At 35.6% G+C, this 19,931-nt stretch overlaps 1 long non-coding RNA gene across 1 annotated transcript; it reads right to left on the bottom strand.

Annotated features, from left to right (window-relative positions):
* Positions 1-766: 766 nt before the first annotated feature.
* LOC136827036 (uncharacterized) lies at positions 767-10,761 on the bottom strand. Its single transcript, XR_010849784.1, has 4 exons — positions 10,269-10,761; positions 5,221-6,129; positions 3,905-4,005; positions 767-941 (listed from the first exon to the last, which is right to left on the bottom strand). It is a non-coding gene; the product is annotated as an uncharacterized lncRNA (long non-coding RNA).
* Positions 10,762-19,931: the final 9,170 nt, after the last annotated feature.

Genomic DNA, 19,931 nt, shown 5'->3' with positions numbered 1-19,931 from the left:
ATTTTACGTGACCTTCGTACTCAGGTAAGTATGCAATGAACAATGACCTACTGGATGCTTCCAATCAAAACTAAATAAAAAAAAATATCTTTAAACATACGTAACTTTTCGATATAAAATAGAGAAATTTAGTCATGTGTACCTATACTGACATTACACTGGAAAATTTATTTTTTATATTAAGCAACCTGAACCATTCTGAACTACCTGATGTCAAATTAAAGAGAATTATGGATATAAATTAAGAATCCTGAAACGCACTACCTGATAGCTATCAAACTAATTAGAATTATCGGTAAAAATTATGAATCTAGAAACGAACTCAGCTACTTAATAGCTAATAGCACTGTTAAGAAGTTCAAGTGAAAATTATGTATCCTGAAGCATAGCTTTATTAAACTCTTAAGATAAGTGAAAAAATATATGTATCCGGAAACAACTGATGTTTATGAAAGCCTATCTTAAACTGTTATAAATCTTATGGAAAAAAGAAGGAGCATGTATCCTGAAACATACCACAGTTAGCTAATATCGAATAGGAAATTTAAACTACCTGAGTATCCAGAAACACGGAGCCACTTGCAACTAATATCAAAATGATACTATTTTCTAGCAAATACAAAACAGTGTATCCTGCATCATACGTAACTACTTGATAGCTGACAAACTAAGTAGCTTACATTAAAAACCTATGAATTCTAATACATATTGAATTGTCATAATCTCCCGTTAAGTTATTTGAACTTGAAGTGTTTCTGTTTTGAAAAAATTCCATGTGGTATTAAATCGTCTTCTGCCTTGCTGTTGCTGTTTATGATTAAGCTGGCGTTATGCCAGCACGGTCTCTTGCTCAATGAGCAGGGTGCTTTCTTCACCTTCAGAATACCTCGGAACATTTTGGTTTTCTTTCATGTCCCTCAGAAGGTTCTTTAGCAATGAGCCTGCAAGAACAAAAATCATTAGAAAGCAAAACTTACCTGAATATGAAATAAATTACATGGTCTAAATTATAGTTTAAACCTTCCCCTAATGAGTGGCTCAAGATGTAATTACCTACGTACCTCCTGACATTGAGCAGTGTAGTATGAAATGCATGAAATATAAGTGCCACTGAATAAAATGGGGAAAAAAATCCTAATATAACTTTTATTGCAAAATAAAAACACGTTGTGGAAGGTGAATAATAACTAATATACGTTATATGCTAGAAAAGACAGCCTGGAATGTCATTTGCAAAGGGCTCAACTCAATGCTACAAATTCTGCCTGAAATGTCTCAGTAGTACAGATTCAGCCTGTAATGTCTCAGTACTACAAATTCAGCCTGTAATGTCTCAAACTGGTAATGTCGTTTGTAGCCTGGTCTCAACTCAAATTCAGCTAATGTCTCTCAGTACTACAAATTCAGCCTGTAATGTCTCAACACAATGCTACAAATTCAGCCTGGAATGTCTCAACTCAGTTTTCAGCCTGGAATGTCTCAACAAAATGCTACAAATTCAGCCTGGAATGTCTCAGCTCAACTCAATGCTACAAAGCCTGGATTCAGCCTGGAATATCTCAACTCAACTGCTAAAATTCAGCCTGGAATGTCTCAACACAATGCTAAAATTCAGCCTGGTATGTCTCAACTCAATGCTACAAATTCAGCCTGGAATGTCTCAACTTTGTAAAATTCAGCCTGGAATGTCTCAACTCAATGCTACAAATTCAGCCTGGAATGTCTCAACTCAATTACAAATTCAGCCTGGAATGTCTCAACTCAGTGCTACAAATTCAGCCTGGAATGTCTTTGCTACAAATTCAGCCTGGAATGTCTCAACTCAATGCTACAAATTCAGCCTGGAATGTCTCAACTCAATACTACAAATTCAGGGAATGTCTCAACTCAATGCTAGAATTCAGCCTGGAATGTCTCAACTCAGTGCTACAAATTCAGCCTGGAATGTCTCAACTCAGTGCTACAAATTCAGCCTGGAATGTCTCAACTCAGTGCTACAAATTCAGCCTGAATGTCTCAACTCAGTGCTACAAATTCAGCCTGGAATGTCTCAACTCAATGCTACAAATTCAGCCTGGAATGTCTCAACTCAATGCTACAAATTCAGCCTGGAATGTCTCAACTCAGCCTGGAATGTCTAAAAATTCAGCCTGGAATGTCTCAACTCAGTGCTACAAATTCAGCCTGGAATGTCGTTTGTAAGGGGCTCAACTCAATGCTACAAATTCAGCCTGGAATGTCTCAACTCAACTCAATGCTAAAAATTCAGCCTGGAATGTCTCAACTCAATGTTACAAATTCAGCCTGGAATGTCTCAACTCAATGCTACAAATTCAGCCTGGAATGTCTCAACTTTTTCAGCCTGGAATGTCTCAACTCAGTGCTACAAATTCAGCCTGGAATGTCTCAACTTGTAAAATTCAGCCTGTAAAATTCAGCCTGGAATGTCTCAACCTAATACTACAAATTCAGCCTCGAATGTTTCAACTCAATGCTACAAATTCAGCCTGGAATGTCTCAACTCAATACTACAAATTCAGCCTGGAATGTCTCAACTCAATACTACAAATTCAGCCTGGAATGTCTCAACTCATTGCTACAAATTCAGCCTGGAATGTCTCAACTCAGCGCTACAAATTCAGCCTGGAATGTCATTTGTAAAGGGCTCAACTCAGTGCTACAAATTCAGCCTGGAACGTCATTTGTAAAGGGCTCAACTCAATGCTATCAAATTCAGCCTGGAATGTCATTTGTAACTCAATGCTAACAAATTCAGCCTGGAATGTCATTTGTAAAGGGCTCAACTCAATGCTACAAATTCAGCCTGGAATGTCATTTGTAAAGGGCTCAACTCATTGCTACAAATTCAGCCTGGAATGTCATTTGTAAAGGCTCAACTCATTGCTACAAATTCAGCCTGGAATGTCATTTGTAAAGGGCTCAACTCATTGCTACAAATTCAGCCTGGAATGTCATTTGTAAAGGGCTCAACTCATTGCTACAAATTCAGCCTGGAATGTCATTTGTAAGGGGCTCAACTCAGTGCTACAAATTCAGCCTGGAATGTCGTTTGTAAGGGGCTCAACTCAATGCTACAAATTCAGCCTGGAATGTCGTTTGTAGGGGACTCAACTCAATGCAACAAATTCAGCCTGGAATGTCTCAACTTTGTACAAATTCAAACCTTTTTGAATGCCCGTTGTTAAACACTCATTGCTCAAATTTACCTGGAATGTCATTTGTATCAACTCAAAACTACAAATTCAGTCAAACCTAACTCCATTGTAAATGGCTCATGATTGCACTATTGTCAAAAAATGACGTCAAGCTAATCACAAGGTTGAATCAATTATGGTTCTTAATAGTACCATTACTGTACTGTGTTGCGCAAAAATCTTGCTAATTCGAATGTCAGTTTGTTACAAAAAGCTTTGGAACAAATCAGATTCTTGTGAATTGTACATAACAGCAACTGGGATCTTTTAAGCCCTCCCCTGCCCTAAAAAACCATTCCATTCTTCCTCTTAGATTTAATCATTATACCAGTAAGTCAAAAGAGCAATACCACCTGAGACTAATAAAATATTGGACCTTACATTTTTTATTCATGGCATCTGAGAAAATCAACATTTGAGTGAAATATTGAATGTAAAAGGACAAAATATTTCCGAGAAATCTTTGGAGGATTCACGCAACATATCAGTGTGCATTATCATGCAATCTCTAAGCTTTATAATGAACACATTACCCTCCATTTTAATGAAAACTAGATCAGTGAAAAAAATTAAGTACAATCGTTTGCACTGTTGCTATTTTCTGATACATTGTACATAGGCCACGTACTTATTTATCATTGACTTGGTTAAAAAAAAGAAAGAAAAGAAAGCGTAATACACTTCCTTACCATTCAGGAGTAACTGGCAACTGGGCGATACAAAAAAATCTTGACCGCATGCTACTTTGTCGTGGATCAGACATGATCAGTCAGTTGAAAAGCCCAGACACCTATGAAACGAAAGATTGTTTATTAGTACGGAGTCAGTTGAATTTAACCTTAACCCTAACTGAAGGATCAGACCCAGTGTAGCATCTAGAGGCTAAAAACCTCAACACATGAAGCAAGGAGTCTATGTAGTGAATGGACAGACTTAGACACAAGCGTCTGTCATTTCTGAAATACTCAGGAACACCACTATGCCTAAAACTGTATCTAGTTACAGTTGTCCAGACCCTCTTTAGAACTCAGCTCTGTTTTATAACTGAGAAGAGTCTGGTATCTATCTATGCGTACAGCCTTAGGTGGAAGAGTCAAGTTTGCTGGATGTACAGCACATTACGTGTGATGAACACAGAATCAAGTCAAAAAGGAAGAATTATATATAAAAGGGGGTGTCATTTAAACGAAAACATAACTGAACTTCGCTAACAGCTGTAGGTTGCAACAACAGTATTAAAGGTGAATTCATACGATATATAAACCTTCTAGCCAATATGACACATACTGAGGAAAGTACATTAGTATTTTGATGTATTTTCTTAACAACGAGATGATGTGAGTCCTTTAGTAACTATGGTCTCTACCTCTAGTTTATCAAACAACGTATGTCAGAAAGGACACTTTCAAGAGGAACAACAGTTTGGTTTCTGTTTTGTGAGCATCACATAGAAAGGCTCTACCAACCTATTTTAATTGGCAGGTTTTTGTAAACAAATCAGAGGCGAATATCCTTATGAAATATATTCAGTACCACAAAACTGATATTCAGTATGAAACCTGAATCAGTTTCAATGGAATGTTGTTTATAAGAATGCTCCTGAACCTATTATTGTACAAGTTAACATGAAACCTCTAGTAAAGAGTTTTGAATTCAGTACTGAGTAAAATCTATCAACGTTCGGACATTATATAGTAATACAAAACCTTTTTATTAACCTACTCCTATTTTAAGGTTATTAAAACATTTATATAGGAACTACATACAAAAACGTTAAAAACAATTCATATAGGAACATATAAAACTCATACATACATTATATATAAAATAAAAACCTTTATAGATTTAAATAGGCACTATATATAAAATCTTTTAGTGTTTCCTACTAAATGTTAATATAGAATATATTCGCTCGAAACTATATCGACCCTAAATGACTTATCGACAGATTCAGGTACCTATTTTTTAAAAGATTATGTATAACCTGATAAAAAAACAAACTTACCGAGTTCAATTGTCGACTCTTGCCTGTCATGATGGCTGAATAGCACTCTACCTCGACGTCAGTTTGCGTATTTTCATGCTAAAGTGGTTCCTGGTTCCTCCTCCTCTTCCGTCATTTTGATTCAAACTGTCGTTTCGATACATCTATAAAAACGATTTGATACAACCCAGTTCGTTTCCACATAAGCAACTTCAACACTAAAACTAATTTCTTCAAACATTTACAGCAATTTCAACACAAACTTATTTCTTCAAACATTTACAAGTATTTTTATCAAAACTGTCTCGCTTACGTTAGATTTGTAAGCACTCATCTGACATATTTACAGAAATTTCTCCCTGACAACTAGATCTAAGTTGACATAATTCAGATATCTTGTAAACTTTACAACTCTCATAAATGACTCTTTAGTTCTTCTTTGTTTTTTAGTCTTAATTTTGCAAATCTAAGTATTCAAGGGTATGGTTAATTTACTTATTTCGCAATACTAATTTACTACAAAAAACAAAAATGAGTATTAAATAGCACGCTTAGCAAAACGGCTCTCAAAGACTGACTGACAACAGCGTTTATTCCAAAGACGAATGTCGAACTTACACTGATTATTACAAAACAATACTTTTACAATAACAGACAACGTAGCAAATTTCGCTTCCCTGAGTAACACTGAGTTCCCTGTTAAGGGATTAGGTTTACTTATTTATCAACTGCGGTATCTAGACTTTACAGTGGTTTGAAAATGAATAGAAGTGTTCTGTTACACACGGTGACCTCAATTGTTTAAAACTGTTACTTTTTTTTTCGGAAACTTAAGAGCTACCGAAAGACCGTGAGTTGTATCGAATTGTTTTTATGTATATATTGAAAACGAATTAAATCGAATTGGGCTTAGCCCTTGAAGAGAAATATCTGTGAAAAAATATATCTTCATTAATCACTTATTAGGAAAAAGGGTTAGATACAAAAAAATAATTAGAGATGAATAAGTTTCCAATTACATATATTTTCGACTATATCATTCCTTAAGTCATATACATATGGGGTAATGAAAATCATCAATCGTAGTTTGTTATGTTGCAGTAAAGACCTGAGTTATAATTCACAATCACCTCAGCACTGGTTGTCAAAATCTCTCTTCGTTACATCTTACTGGAGTCGTGTCAGATCACGAAAAATGTCTAAACATTCACTAAATTCCATTGTAACAGTAATTATTGTTATAAATTTCTGATAATGAGAACGATCTTGAATGTTTAATAATTATTTGGATTCTGTACGAACTGACAAGTTATAACAGTGTTAAGTACTGTGTCATTTCCTTCACACAAGCCCTTTTGAAGACTTTTCTAACATCCAGTGTGGCAAGATGTTGCAGCGTTTATTTCCACTATTTAATGCAATTAAATATAACCGTACAATACTTCGTATTCAATAAAAGACCTACGATACTAATCAAAAGTTTACTCAACCAATCTTTGACATTTTTTAAGGTAGAAAAAAGTTTTTAAAGGCCATTAACCTCACTTTTGATCTAGGCACCCTAGACTATGACTGGCAGAGAAATGTACGTTCAAAACACTTCCCATTTCCTTTGGCCATCATTGGCAAATAATATCTTAGCAAGATTTGTTATTCGTGAGACAAATGTGAATGAGTTTTCCTGCTGAAACAAATCAGGCAAGGAAGTGTGTGTTCAATCCAGTCCTATTTGAAAGTAATTTTTTGGTATTTCTCTTACATAAAAAATGTCGCCATTATATATTCATAATTCAAGAGAAGTTACTTCCACAGGAGATCAGTAACTTAAATATAACTCTAAATATAGAAAAAACATACTAATGACTATAATGATTATAAAGGCAAGTCAGTACAGTAGCCTACGACTGTAGTAATTTTGTCCTATTAAACATTGTACCTTTCCACTTCCATAAAACTAACTTGTGACTTGGGTAACAGCCAAGAGGTAACAGGGAATATCCTACGTCGCCGAAAATGGTTTAGCTCAACTCACCAGCTACGTACAATAAGTCTAGTTCTAAATACTGAACCTGTTTTAGTAAAACATTAAAACTAAAATATACCACGTTTTATCCCACTAACCTTCCACTCCCACCCCTAAACACCCGTCCCCCATACCACCATTTTTTACCTGTAACCTACAAACCATATAAATTTTACCTTATATAAATTTACTACTTTACTTACATACCGTCAACATAAGCAATGGGCTTCCTTCCTACCCATCCATTTCAAAATTCCACGTTATTTTTAACTGTTAAATATTTTATTGCAATTATAAGCGCAAAGTATACCTCATTGCTATAGTGCTCGTAAACAAAATCGGTATGTAAAATGGCACCTGTTTAAACTACCATGAAGAGTTCTCTCTTAATGATGTCAGTAAGCACTGGACTTCAAATCACAGCAAAAATAATGGATTAAATCACATCATCCCAGACGAAGGATTACTTGTTAAATTTACCATCGATCGCTAAGCCTAATTGCAAGGGTGCAGTGACTGATTTCAACAAATACCTCTCATTACTTTGATACCTAAAACCTTTAGAATATCATTTGTTTTAATATTCCATTGACATCAAAGTTACGAGTATTTTCAGGAAGCGCCAGCCATTCACGCGTAACCTCAGATTTGTTTTCTTCCAACCAGGTAGCGTTCCATTTATTACAAGTTAATGGAGTTATGCTTAAAACGTCATTTATATACAGTAAACGAACGTCCATATCAACCTTGCCGTCAATAGCCGTCAACACTTTCAAAACAACAAAGTAATCAAACGTCTTCTTGGTGAAATGATATTTATCAAAATCCATGCCAAATATAATACATACATTAACCTTTACGTAACTATATTCACGACAAAAATGCTACCGTTTCTCCAACTGTTACCAAATGAAATACAATATGAACAATTCCCCCAGAAACAACCCTCTATAATGATGTTGATTTTGAACAAAATTTCAAAACTGAAACATACAAGACCCTATAATCTTGGGAGCTGGACTTTTCAGAGTCGATTTTTTATGATTAGAGGAAGAAAATGAAACTGAAACAGATATAAGACCGTATATTATCCGAGGGTTTAGCTGAGAGAGAGAGAGAGAGAGAGAGAGAGAGAGAGAGAGAGAGAGAGAGAGAGAGAGAGAGAGAGAGAGATTCCTAGAGAGAGAGAGAGAGAGAGAGAGAGAGAGAGAGAGAGAGAGAAACTCCTAAAGTATAGCACATTAAATAATCCTAACCTATTTTCGGTCAGATTCGAGGGTTGTGAGAATGCAAAAAGGCCGTGATTTTTCTCAACCATCATCCATTCTTGAAATCTCCCACCTATCAATCATCACCCAGCTAATAAAATAATAACAGGCAGGCGTGGCTGAGGTTTCGATCTGTCAAACGAAGTTGCAAAACGGGTCATGGAAAACGTTTTTCATTTCTGGTAAAATTTTCCATACAGGGCTGTATAATGCAAAAACCATCACCCAGTTTAAATTTCACCTATCAACCATCAACCAGCATGTCATCCATAATAAATTTCCCACACCTATCAACCATCATCCATGTATAACCTATCAACCATCATCCATGTATTATCAACCATCATCCATGTATAAATTTCCCACACCTATCAACCATCAACCAGTATAAATTTCCCACACCTATCAACCATCATCCATGTATAAATTTCCCACACCTATCAATCATCATCCATGTATTAATTACCCACGCCTATCAACCATCACCCAGTATAAATTTCCCACACCTATCAACCATCATCCATGTATAAATTTCCCACACCTATCAACCATCACCCAGTATAAATTTCCCATCAACCATCACCCAGTATAAATTTCCCACACCTATCAACCATCATCCATGTATAAATTTCCCACACCATCATCCATGTATAAATTTTCCACACCTATCTACCATCATCCATGTATAAATTTCCCACACCTATCAACCATCATCCATGAATAAATTTCTCACACTTATCAACCATCATCCGTGTAAAATTTCCCACACCTATCAACCATCATCCATGTATAAATTTCCCACATTTACCAACCGGGTTCAGTGTATAAATATCCCACACTTATCAACCAGCATTCATAAAAAAATTCAATTTATAAATATCCCACACTTATCAACCAGCATCCAATAAAAATTTCGTCGGCATCTATGAATCCTGTCCACAGAAAATTTGCAAATTCGCGATGATCCTTCCGATGACCATGTATGAAAAATGTCGTGACGTCATCACAAAAACTTCAAACTAATCAGTTAAACGCTGAAATTCGTCGTCCATCAATCTTGTAATGAGGGAATTTTCCTGTCATCACAGTCGTTGTCAAAGTCAAACGTTCTGTCACTGATTCGTGATGATTATTCAGCAGGTACTTAACCAGTCTTACTTTGGCACAAATTAGTTCATGAATTACTTTTACGAATTCGGCAAGTATTTGGTCTTTGATCAACTACAAATAAAACTAATATTTTTCAAGGAATATTAGACGTCGATAACATTTATAAGTCGTATCATTTGAAGTCTAGCCATCCGATTCCCGTCAATTGAATTTGACTTTATTCTTATGTTCACCTTGAATGCCACTTACTGCACTTTCCCATCTGCGGATTTAGAGCAAAATAAATCGTGATAGTCGGCTCTTTAGACTCTATACCTGAGATCGCAAAGGAATGTCATAGATCGTATGTATTGGTTTAAAGAGCCCAGATGGGTCCACATCAGGACTCTTACCAACTGCCCAAAAAAAAAAAAAAGTTGCCATGTACCCCGAACCAAAAATACGTTCACAAGCCTCAGAATGTCCACAGAACTTTGGAAAGTCAACTTTTAAAAGGTATATGGTGACCTTCCAGCTTCGAAATACTTCACAGTCTACAAAAATTTCTCGAAAAGTTACAAAATTCTAAATTAGCCTGAAATGGGTATTCAACCCTCAGCATTTTCTAAGACGTTATTTAACCCTCCCGTAAGAATGTCAAAAACCAACACAAAATGCCTTGCTCTTACCTAAATCCTCGTCCTCCTTCCGTAAGCACTTGTTGTTTGCACCATTTTGTCTTCATGTTGACACCTACACCGACGTTTCTTCTGTCAAGACAAGAACTGCCTTGGCCAATCAGAGGCCTCCACTTTACCCGCAATTCTGTCGCCCTCTTTCATTGGCTGCAAGCTTTGGGTTTTGGCAAAGCGTCCTCGTAAACGATTTCCCAGTGGCTAAGAGTATGAGACTCAATTTTCAAAATACGTGTTTTAATGAGATCACTGTCCTACTATATACGAATGGTTTATGAACATTATGTGCGCGTATGCGTTAATGTATATTTACTTGAATTATCTGATTAACTACGATGTGGTAATTCAAGAGGAAGTGGAAGAGGAAGAGGAAGAAGTTCTGAACTTAACCAGAAGTAGACTCAGGAAACGAGGTAAACTCGTTTGAAATACTAGAGATGTTTGAATGCAAAGTTCGAATATGTCGTGTGCTTACTCATACACCGTATGTGAGTTTGATTGAGAGTGTAAAATTTCACGCACCCATCGCTAAGGATACATGGACCCTTACTTTCAATTTTTCCTGTAATGCAATCTGTAATTGATGACCAATTCGCTTCAATTCACTGGGATTTGTGAAATCCTCAATGCCACAACACTTGACGTCAAAATTACGATTTCTTTTGAAAGGTTTAATAAGGAGGAAATAAGCTGATATATTTTGAAATATTCTGTTACAGAAAAGACATAAACTCTCCCACTAGAAAATTTTATTTTATAATGGATTTCCATTTCTTCTGTTGGAAAAGACAAGGTTACTGCAACAAAATCAGAAGTCACACTGCAAAGAACCTTTATACAGGTATATTCAAATGGCACCAAGTGATGAGCACTGTTTTACAGAAATAAATTTCCAGATTCACTTGGACATCTATAATCAAATGAAATCAAATTGGTACTCTCCATGGCCTTTCATTTGAGAAACCTCAGTTCCACAACCGGATGACGTCAAAATTATATATTCAACTTTCTACCTATTAAGAAAGAGAAAAAGTCTTAATAAGATAAACATTAAAGAGTCAAGTTTTGAAGATATTCATTTATATTCAGCTTCAAAGACAAGTTTTCGAAAATGTAAAATTTGAATCCAGTAATCAAATTTTTTTTTATACATTTCATAAAAAATGTTTATTTGAGAAAAAAATGTCAAGTCTATGAAGAAAAAACCAAACTTATTTTCAAATGGCGTTAACGAATGTACGAATCCACATGTTCTCTACAGAAATAAAACTTTTTGCCATTTCAAATGAAAGGCAAATTGTCGCCCTGGCCTTTCATGTTTTGCCAACTATAATCTATCAAACAATATGTTGTCACGAATTTGTATATTCAACTATACTTATCGTAATTAAGAATAAAATAAAGTGCCTAAGAATATCCACAAATTAGATTTAGTTATATTTTGAAGAGTTTGGCATGTTTTGAGATAATGATTAGAAAATTTTGGAATAGTGATAACGTTTTTGGAAAGTTTTTAAAGTAACATCACAAATTAAAAAAAAATTGTCTGGCGACTTATTTGAACTTCTAACGAAAAGGTCAAGTCTATCTCTACACTAGTATGTCTAGAACAAATTCATTCGGGGGTCACACAGTGTGTGTTTTATGTCTAAGGTTTTTCCGAGTCATTAATGACGATTAATTGTAGCCAAGAATTACAATCACAACAAAGACATTTTTTCTTGCCTTTGGTGACATGGGAAAGAAGGCAATTGTAAGAAAGATAGTTCTACAGAGTCAAGATTGTACTCAAAAAACATAACAAAAACTCGAAATGCTTTGAACTTACCTCAATTCATCTCATTCCTCATATGACCACCAGTGCTTGTTCATAAACAGTATCTTCAGACTTTCAAAGTTGGAATTACACTTAGCCTCTTCTTATGCGGCTGTAGAAATGCAACAGGGCCCCGAAGAAGTTTATACATTTCCATACGTACATGCTGTATGCATGTGTAGGCAACACAGTATGTGACTGCATATGCAAGCATGCTCAGAAATGTACACAGCCTACGCATACCTACTGTACATATGAGCATTCCCGTATACATTATTATTGACAAATAATTAAATCAAACGGCAGAACATTCTTAAATCTCATTGGGCCTGCCAGTAGGATTTATTCTTGATTAAATATATTAGACATTACGTAATATACAGCAACTTCTTAAAAATGTAAAGAATTCACAAACTGAAAATGTTAAATTTCTTTAAAAGGTTTGTTTACATTAGTTGATATGCGCTTGACTCGAACGTTTGCTCTACATACAGGGATAGGAAGGAGAGATTTTATCTATTTTTAATTAGTTAGTCTGGTTCACTATTCCATAATACTTGTTATAACTTTATCAGGACTGATGTTTTAATTTTGCCTTTTATGTCCGCAAATTTGCTCTTCAGTTCAAGTGACTGGAGTTGCAAACAAAGCATTAGTACTGGAAAATGATTGCAAGGATATATAGGCCTATACATCGTTAGAGACACGCCTCTCAAACTTGTTTACTGTACTGAGCATAGAGATGTCATCTGATGACATAACATAAGTGTTATAAATATGTTTTTTGTAATAATTTTCGTTTAAACAACATGAGTTGTTCTACAAATTAAATGGTATGTTGCTGTGTCCCCATCCGTCGGTGGTCTGGTAGATTGAATTCTATAGGGGTGTGAGCATTGAAGTCACCAGTGGGGTAACAGTTGTGATAATTAGTATATTGTTTAATTATTGTACTGATTATAATTAAAGTTTGGTAGGTTTATATGTAATGCTGACCCCTGTAACTCACCTACAAAGTTTCTGGTTTGAAATCCGTTTGTACTCCATTGGATAATATAAGGATTGAAGATTCATGTAGGAGTTATCAGATTATGCTGATTACATGTTGAATATTTTGACCTCTGTCGGTAAATTTATTGTAGTGTTGGGCGATTCCTTTCACACATATTCTTTCAAACATTTAACACTTATCAATTGGGTCTCAAGTTGAGATTTTCCCATATTTCTGTTAAGTGCATCATTAATCTCCTTTCTCCTTTGTCCTCAACTTTATCCATTTCTGTCTGGGGTCACTGTTCCTGTCAACCTTCCCCACCTTTGTCTATCCAGCTCAACCTGGCTCCTTAAACCTTTCTCCCTCACGGCATTTGTTTTTTATCCTTCCATCTGAACTTTGGCGTGGCTCTTCTCCTCTCCATCCACCTTAAACCCTTTACACACATCATCATCATCTCCTCTCTCATAACAATACCAAATCACTGTAGTCTTCTTTCCTGAGCCTTCTTCGACACTTCCCCAACCTTAACTGTTTTGGAGTGCATTTAACGTAAGCAATTAGTTTTGGGAGTTTGTTTTTGTTCAACAATAACTACTCCACCTCGATAACAGACTAACAGAAACCATATACTGAAACCCATAGACTTGACATAATCTACAAAGCGTTATTTCAGACAGAGATAAAAGTACCTGGATTCTCAAAAGACACTGAAAATTGGCCTAAATTTTGGATTCTGTTTGAATAGACTAAGGACCAGACTTACTTGTAACAGTAAGGTTTGCCTACCATCAGAATGCTCTTAAAATCCCCTAGTGCCAAATTAACTGAAGATTTACAGTCACTGATTTGTAGCAAGTCAAAGATATGTTGACATCTTACAATGATGGCAACTACAGTCACTGGACGTTGACTTGCATTGTTAGAAATTTAATTCACTTTAAAGTGAATATCAAAGACCTAATGGCTTTCAAGATCACGTACACCCACCTCTTGGTGGCAAATGGGGACGCAGGCGAGAGTAGGAACAGACAAATGGCCGATTACAGTTTTTTTTGCAACTAAAATTAACTGAGAAACTAGACTTTCGTGTTCAACTATATAAGGGTGAAGTGCAAATACGAAAAGAGGGTTAGAAATATCTCCTTAGGAGAGGAATTTGAAACTTGGTTCATCCCTATTATTTCCCCTGAATTCCATGGCAAAGAGATTTTTATGAAAGACTCTTAGATATTGGAACAATTTAGGATGTCAATAACCCCTAATTTTGGAGGGGAATATTCCGTCACGCAGGTTTTCGCAATCAAGTGGGTCGTGACGATCGAAAATTATCATTATTTAGTTTAACCATGCCACTGAGTTAACAGGGTTGGCCATAAGGGTTTGACCTTGGATACTAAATCTTATTTAATATATTGCACCTTCATAAACCTCCAATTACTAGATCACATGAAAATTATGAGAATTCTGACAAAGTTTGCACACCAGTTCGACGGGATATAACTGCGTTGTGATTTTTCATAGAATGAAGAGTAAAGCACAGTAAGTTTTAAGTCTTCATTTGTTATTATCAGATTCATTACTCCATAATCCTTACCGTTTTCACTCAAGGTGATGAGTTTTAGAAATGTTAAAATTTTCAACACCAAGCCTCAGGTGAACTATTGTGCAGACCTACATTGCACGCGAGTAATTTTTCAGAGTTTTACTCTTGTCGTTTGGGTTCCTAATCAAACCCATCTACATGGCTACAGCATGATCCGATAATGACAATGACAATCCGAACAGGATGCAGCAATTATGGATGATTAAACTTCCAAAACTGTTACCTTTGACTTCACTATACAGTCAGGATCTTTTAGATGCTATGCTGCATTGGAGCTCACACAATGCCACCAAGATTTAAATGAAAATACCGAAGAAAAATTACCAACAGGAGGGACAGAATCGCCTGCATGTAAACAGTCCTTCAACCCATAATCTGAAGATTTTAATTCATTCTAGGTGTAACCTAATCTGAAGCCCATTATTATTAACCAACATTCCTGCTCCAAATGTGGACAGTGATTCTATGTAACCGTCAAACTCTGATGCACGGAAAACAACAATTTACTGCCAATATAAACTAGACTTTGATCGTTATTGCTTTATGGTTTGTCTATTAAATTTTATCCAAAACCGATATATTTCTGTTCTCTCCTTCTCTTGCGTTTGGAATGGAATATAGAATTTAAGCTGGTACCTATGAGGTTATTCAGGTGTCTGGAACATCTTAATGCATTAAGAAAAATCTCTTAGTATTTATCTGGTTGCAAATTCAACTTTCTTGCAATTACCAGACCAGCAGGCAATCTCCCGTTTCGTATGTTTGGATTACCCTTTTGATAGAATAAGTTTGTCTCGTTGGGTTTGCACATTCGTTTCTGGAGATGGCTTTAATGTGTGTACAGTATTCGTCGATACCCATTCAATTATTGAGCTTCTTTCTGGTCACCTAACTGACCACTTTCTAAATCCTTACTCCTTACGCTTAGTATAATTTTCTTATAATTTGATTTTTGCTCAAGTATTCTAGATTCAATACCCGATTGATACTGACGTGGGACATAATGTCTCAATGAAGACTGGTTCTACTTGCCAAGTTTTTCAGTAGTTCGGATTTTCCTGATATTTGTAACCAACTTTATGTTGGTCAGCCATATTAGAGAAAAAGAGTATGACCTAGTCAAACATCCTAATACTGTAATAATAATCATAAAAGAAATTTTCCCAGGGGTCAAACATTCGTTCCATTTCTGAGTCTGTTTATGCTATTGGCTGGTCTCGTAGAAAGTAAAAGTTGTTAAATATTCTAAAGAATTCATTTTCTAGCTGTTAAAACCTGATCTCAAGATTCATGGGCTGCACTTACTTCCTCATTGCTGCCTTTTTTTTAATGGACTTCCATTATATAGAGGATTTAAATTTCATCTACATTTTTAAATAGTTAATTCTAATTTGGATGTTTGCTGCGTTTTAGGCACACAATTTCCTGGCATATTCATTAGAGTATAATTTCTTGTTGACCGCTTTCCCTACATCCAGGTTGGGTCATGTAGACTACTCATTAAGTATCCATGGTCAAGCAAATGAGACAAATTTTTGAAGAAATATAATTACTTCAGTGTGAGTTTTTCTGGGTTAGAGATTGCCATAATCCAACGTTGAGTTTCAGACATTTTAAAATAAGATTCACTTTTCATAAGGCCACAAGGGCAAGGACCCAACAAATTTAAGCATTCACTCAATCATCATGTTTTGTGGAACATAAAATTTATTTGGTGTAAACGTGAATCTGAATATTTTTAGGTCAATATTTCTGGAGGCCTTATGCAGCTCTGGTCATTGAAAATAAATTATACAAGGCTCTGAAGCCATGAATTTGTTGCAGTGCTGCTGGGAAAACCGGGACATCGTTTAATAAAAATAAAATCATTAGGAGAATTTGGCAGCCTGATAGAAATTTGAAGCCATATGTTTGGGGACCTGTGTGTCTTACTGTTCTGATGTGTTAAGAAGTTCACATTCTTTGTACAAATACATTCGATTATTCAACGCAGAGTACGTTTTCTGATTCACAAGAAACGATCAGCTGTCATTTAGAAAAGGAATAGTGTGGTTCAAGAAAGTAAGTCTCCGTTCAAGAAACAACTCTTTCAATGGCATAGCTTCTTGTTTTTTATTGCATTTATCTTAGGTACCGGCTAATGGTATATGGATAAAGGTGTGTTGTGTGTTTAACTGCTTGCAGCCTGTGAAGATACATTTGGAAGCTTAATGAAGGTGCAATGTAGACTCTTAATCGCATTTTGAATAAATTTTTTGATACGCCCTATAAGATAAAAAATATAAGTGGTAATGTAGTTGCTGTATAGTGGCAGCAATGCCGAAATCTCTCTACTCCCGGTGTTGTCCGAATTGGTTCCCTGATCAGACTTGAAGTATCTTAGGATTTACTTTATGCAACATCTTTCCCGTTTAGCTTGCATCTGATATTCTGTAGAAAAGAACAGGCTGTGCCAAGAAGGGAAGATCAATATTGCTTCTACTTTCAACACCGTTGGGTAACTGTATTGCAGACTCAGTTTTGACATAACATTATTCACAAGTACACGCGACAGTAATATTGTAGTTTGCATAAATATTCAAAGCTCCATTTAAAAGACTGGAATCACAAAATAACTGCAAGATTATTGCAAGTTTTAACAATCTGGTACCTTCACAAGGTGTCAAAAGCCTTTTGTTCAAAACCTAACGGTGTAATCTTTTGACTTATGCATTTGCAGCATCACTTAAAAGGTCTTGCCAACTTGTCCACTCAAAGTAGATTGGCATTCAACATTCAACAGCTTCTTTGAACTTTACACTAAGCATTACACAATACTGTATACTGACCCACAAATGCAGACACTAATCAGGATTTCTTGCTTTTATAACTTTTACTCTCCCAGACTTGAGAGGTACCAACCTGCAATGCTTCATGGGGACAAAGACTTTAGCTATGCTAAGAACTTTTACTATGTTGGAAATATACAATTTATTATGCCATAATATGCTGACTGAGAAAGATCCATTTCTTCAAATGTCCTCATGCCGAATTAAAGCTTTATCCTATTTCTGTTTCATAAGATTGCCATTTCAATTTTTTTTTGTTCACTGCCATATTTTGTACTGTTTGTTATATGTTTTCCACTCATGTTCCCTTCATTAATACTGTAGTACTACTCCAAGAAATTCTTGGACTTTCCACCTTCACTTAGATGGTTCATTGTCATAAAACTAAGATCTTGACACTGGCTTGGTAATTCCTTTAGCCTTCATCACAACTTCTTTCAATAGTTCTTAATTTTCTTGGACTTACTACCTTCACTTAGGTAGTTCATTTGTCTAAAACTAGACTTTTGGATTATTTCTATACTTTTCAATTTTCCAACAGAATACTGTTGCCTCCAATTGGCTTCCTATCCACTACAATCAGGCAGGGCAATTTCATAATTGAGAGACTTCTTTGTCACACGTAGATTTCTGTACAAACCTTGGGATACTGTGTATTTACAAACCTATTTCAAACGTGAAAGAAGTGGTGTTATGGACCAAATCATAAAACAAACTGTTTACTTTGATTGGTTGCAGTATTTGTACATTCTAGAGTGAAGCTGACATATATAGCAATCATGATACTTATGAATGCAACCGCTTATACTGCAAGCAAACAAGTCAGTCAGTCACATACCGAAGATTACTCTCACTCTTATAATTAGTGTACTGGCGGTCGAGGAGTCATGATACGTAAAGGACACTATGGATAAGAATACTTATATTTCCTTCTTAATAAGAGGTATCACTTTGAATCTTGCATAAATACATAAAAAATGCAAAAATAAATATCTTCAGAATAGGCATGGTAGTTGTAGTAGTAGTAGTAGTAGTAGTAGTAATATGTCATGGTGCAACACCAGCAGCCAATCCTTTTCAGTTCAAAAGACAGATTCTGTAGAAAAGTTTGTGATTTAAAATCAAGTCTGAGTTACGTGCATCTAAGAAGACTCTTGCCTCACTGAGCTTGAAAACACAATAAGCAGCAATGGTGATGATGATAGTCTTGACTTAAAAATATATATCATATTATATTATATAAAAAAAAGTGTCTAATGACATCCTCACAATACCTGGGATACCATAGCTATCACACACTGTGAGGTTTCAAAGTGTTTATCTAAGAGATTCAATGATGGATGTAGTTATCTCAGGAAAACAGATGGGCACTGCAGAAGTGTTTGAAGAGAGGGTGGAAAAAAGAACAAGAATCAGAGTAGATATGTAGGCTTTATGTGGTCAACCAAGCACCTCTACAATGAAATACAAATACAGCTGAATAGTAGTAGTATAGTAGTAGTAGTAGAATGGAACAGTGATATGACTAACACACCTAGTAGTACACAAGAGTGGTACATTACAAACACATTTAAGAGAAATGTATGCAGGATCAAGTAATAGTAGTAGATACAGCTGGTACAGGAGGCAGGAGAGTAGCAAGTGTTCTAGAGACACGCTGGGTAACACTAGGGAACTAACACAGAAAACCCTCTGCTTGAGAGTGGCTAAATACTATGGCCACGTCAAGTCAGAGGGATTTAAAAGGAAAATAATTCACAAAATAAACCTGTAATTGTATCACTCTAAGAAAAATCAAATGAAAAATACAAAGGATATTTTAAAACATTCTCAAAATGTCACCAGTAGGTGTATAAACCAAACCAGTATTTCAAAGGCCAGTCCAACTAACCATGACAGCTTGAGAACATAAAAGAAAAAAAAAATTGATTAAATGCTAGAACAGAAACAAGGATTAAGAATCAGGTTAGTGACCTATCATGACCCAAACTGACCTAGGATTAATAGCAAGAGAAGAGAGAAGAGAGAGCGAGAATTTTGAGGGAATCATTTAAAGTATCCAGTAGCTCTTAAAATATTCAGATACAGTAGTAGTGAAAGTAAAGAGGAATCAGACATCCTTTAATTAACTCAATATTCATGAAAAATAATAAAGCTAAAAGTTTAAGTTTAAGCTGAACAGTGACTCAGAAAAAGGGACAGAAAATTCAGCAGTTACCTTGAGGGCAAGAGAGAGAGAATACAGCGTAGCAGTAGAGTAATAGTAAGCATTAGTGTTAATCCTGACTTACAAAATAGCTTCTATCCTAAACACTCAATATTGGGTCAACCATAAATAGTGCACATATCTGAAGAGACCTAACCCATGGATTGTGTTTGGCTCCAAACAGAATACCATTGCACAATGACCTCG

Source organism: Macrobrachium rosenbergii, chromosome 41 (genome assembly GCF_040412425.1).
Source record: "Macrobrachium rosenbergii isolate ZJJX-2024 chromosome 41, ASM4041242v1, whole genome shotgun sequence".
Taxonomy (NCBI): Eukaryota; Metazoa; Arthropoda; class Malacostraca; order Decapoda; family Palaemonidae; genus Macrobrachium; species Macrobrachium rosenbergii.
The sequence above is the reverse complement of the archived record's forward strand: the minus strand, read 5'-3'. Positions and strand labels throughout refer to the sequence as shown.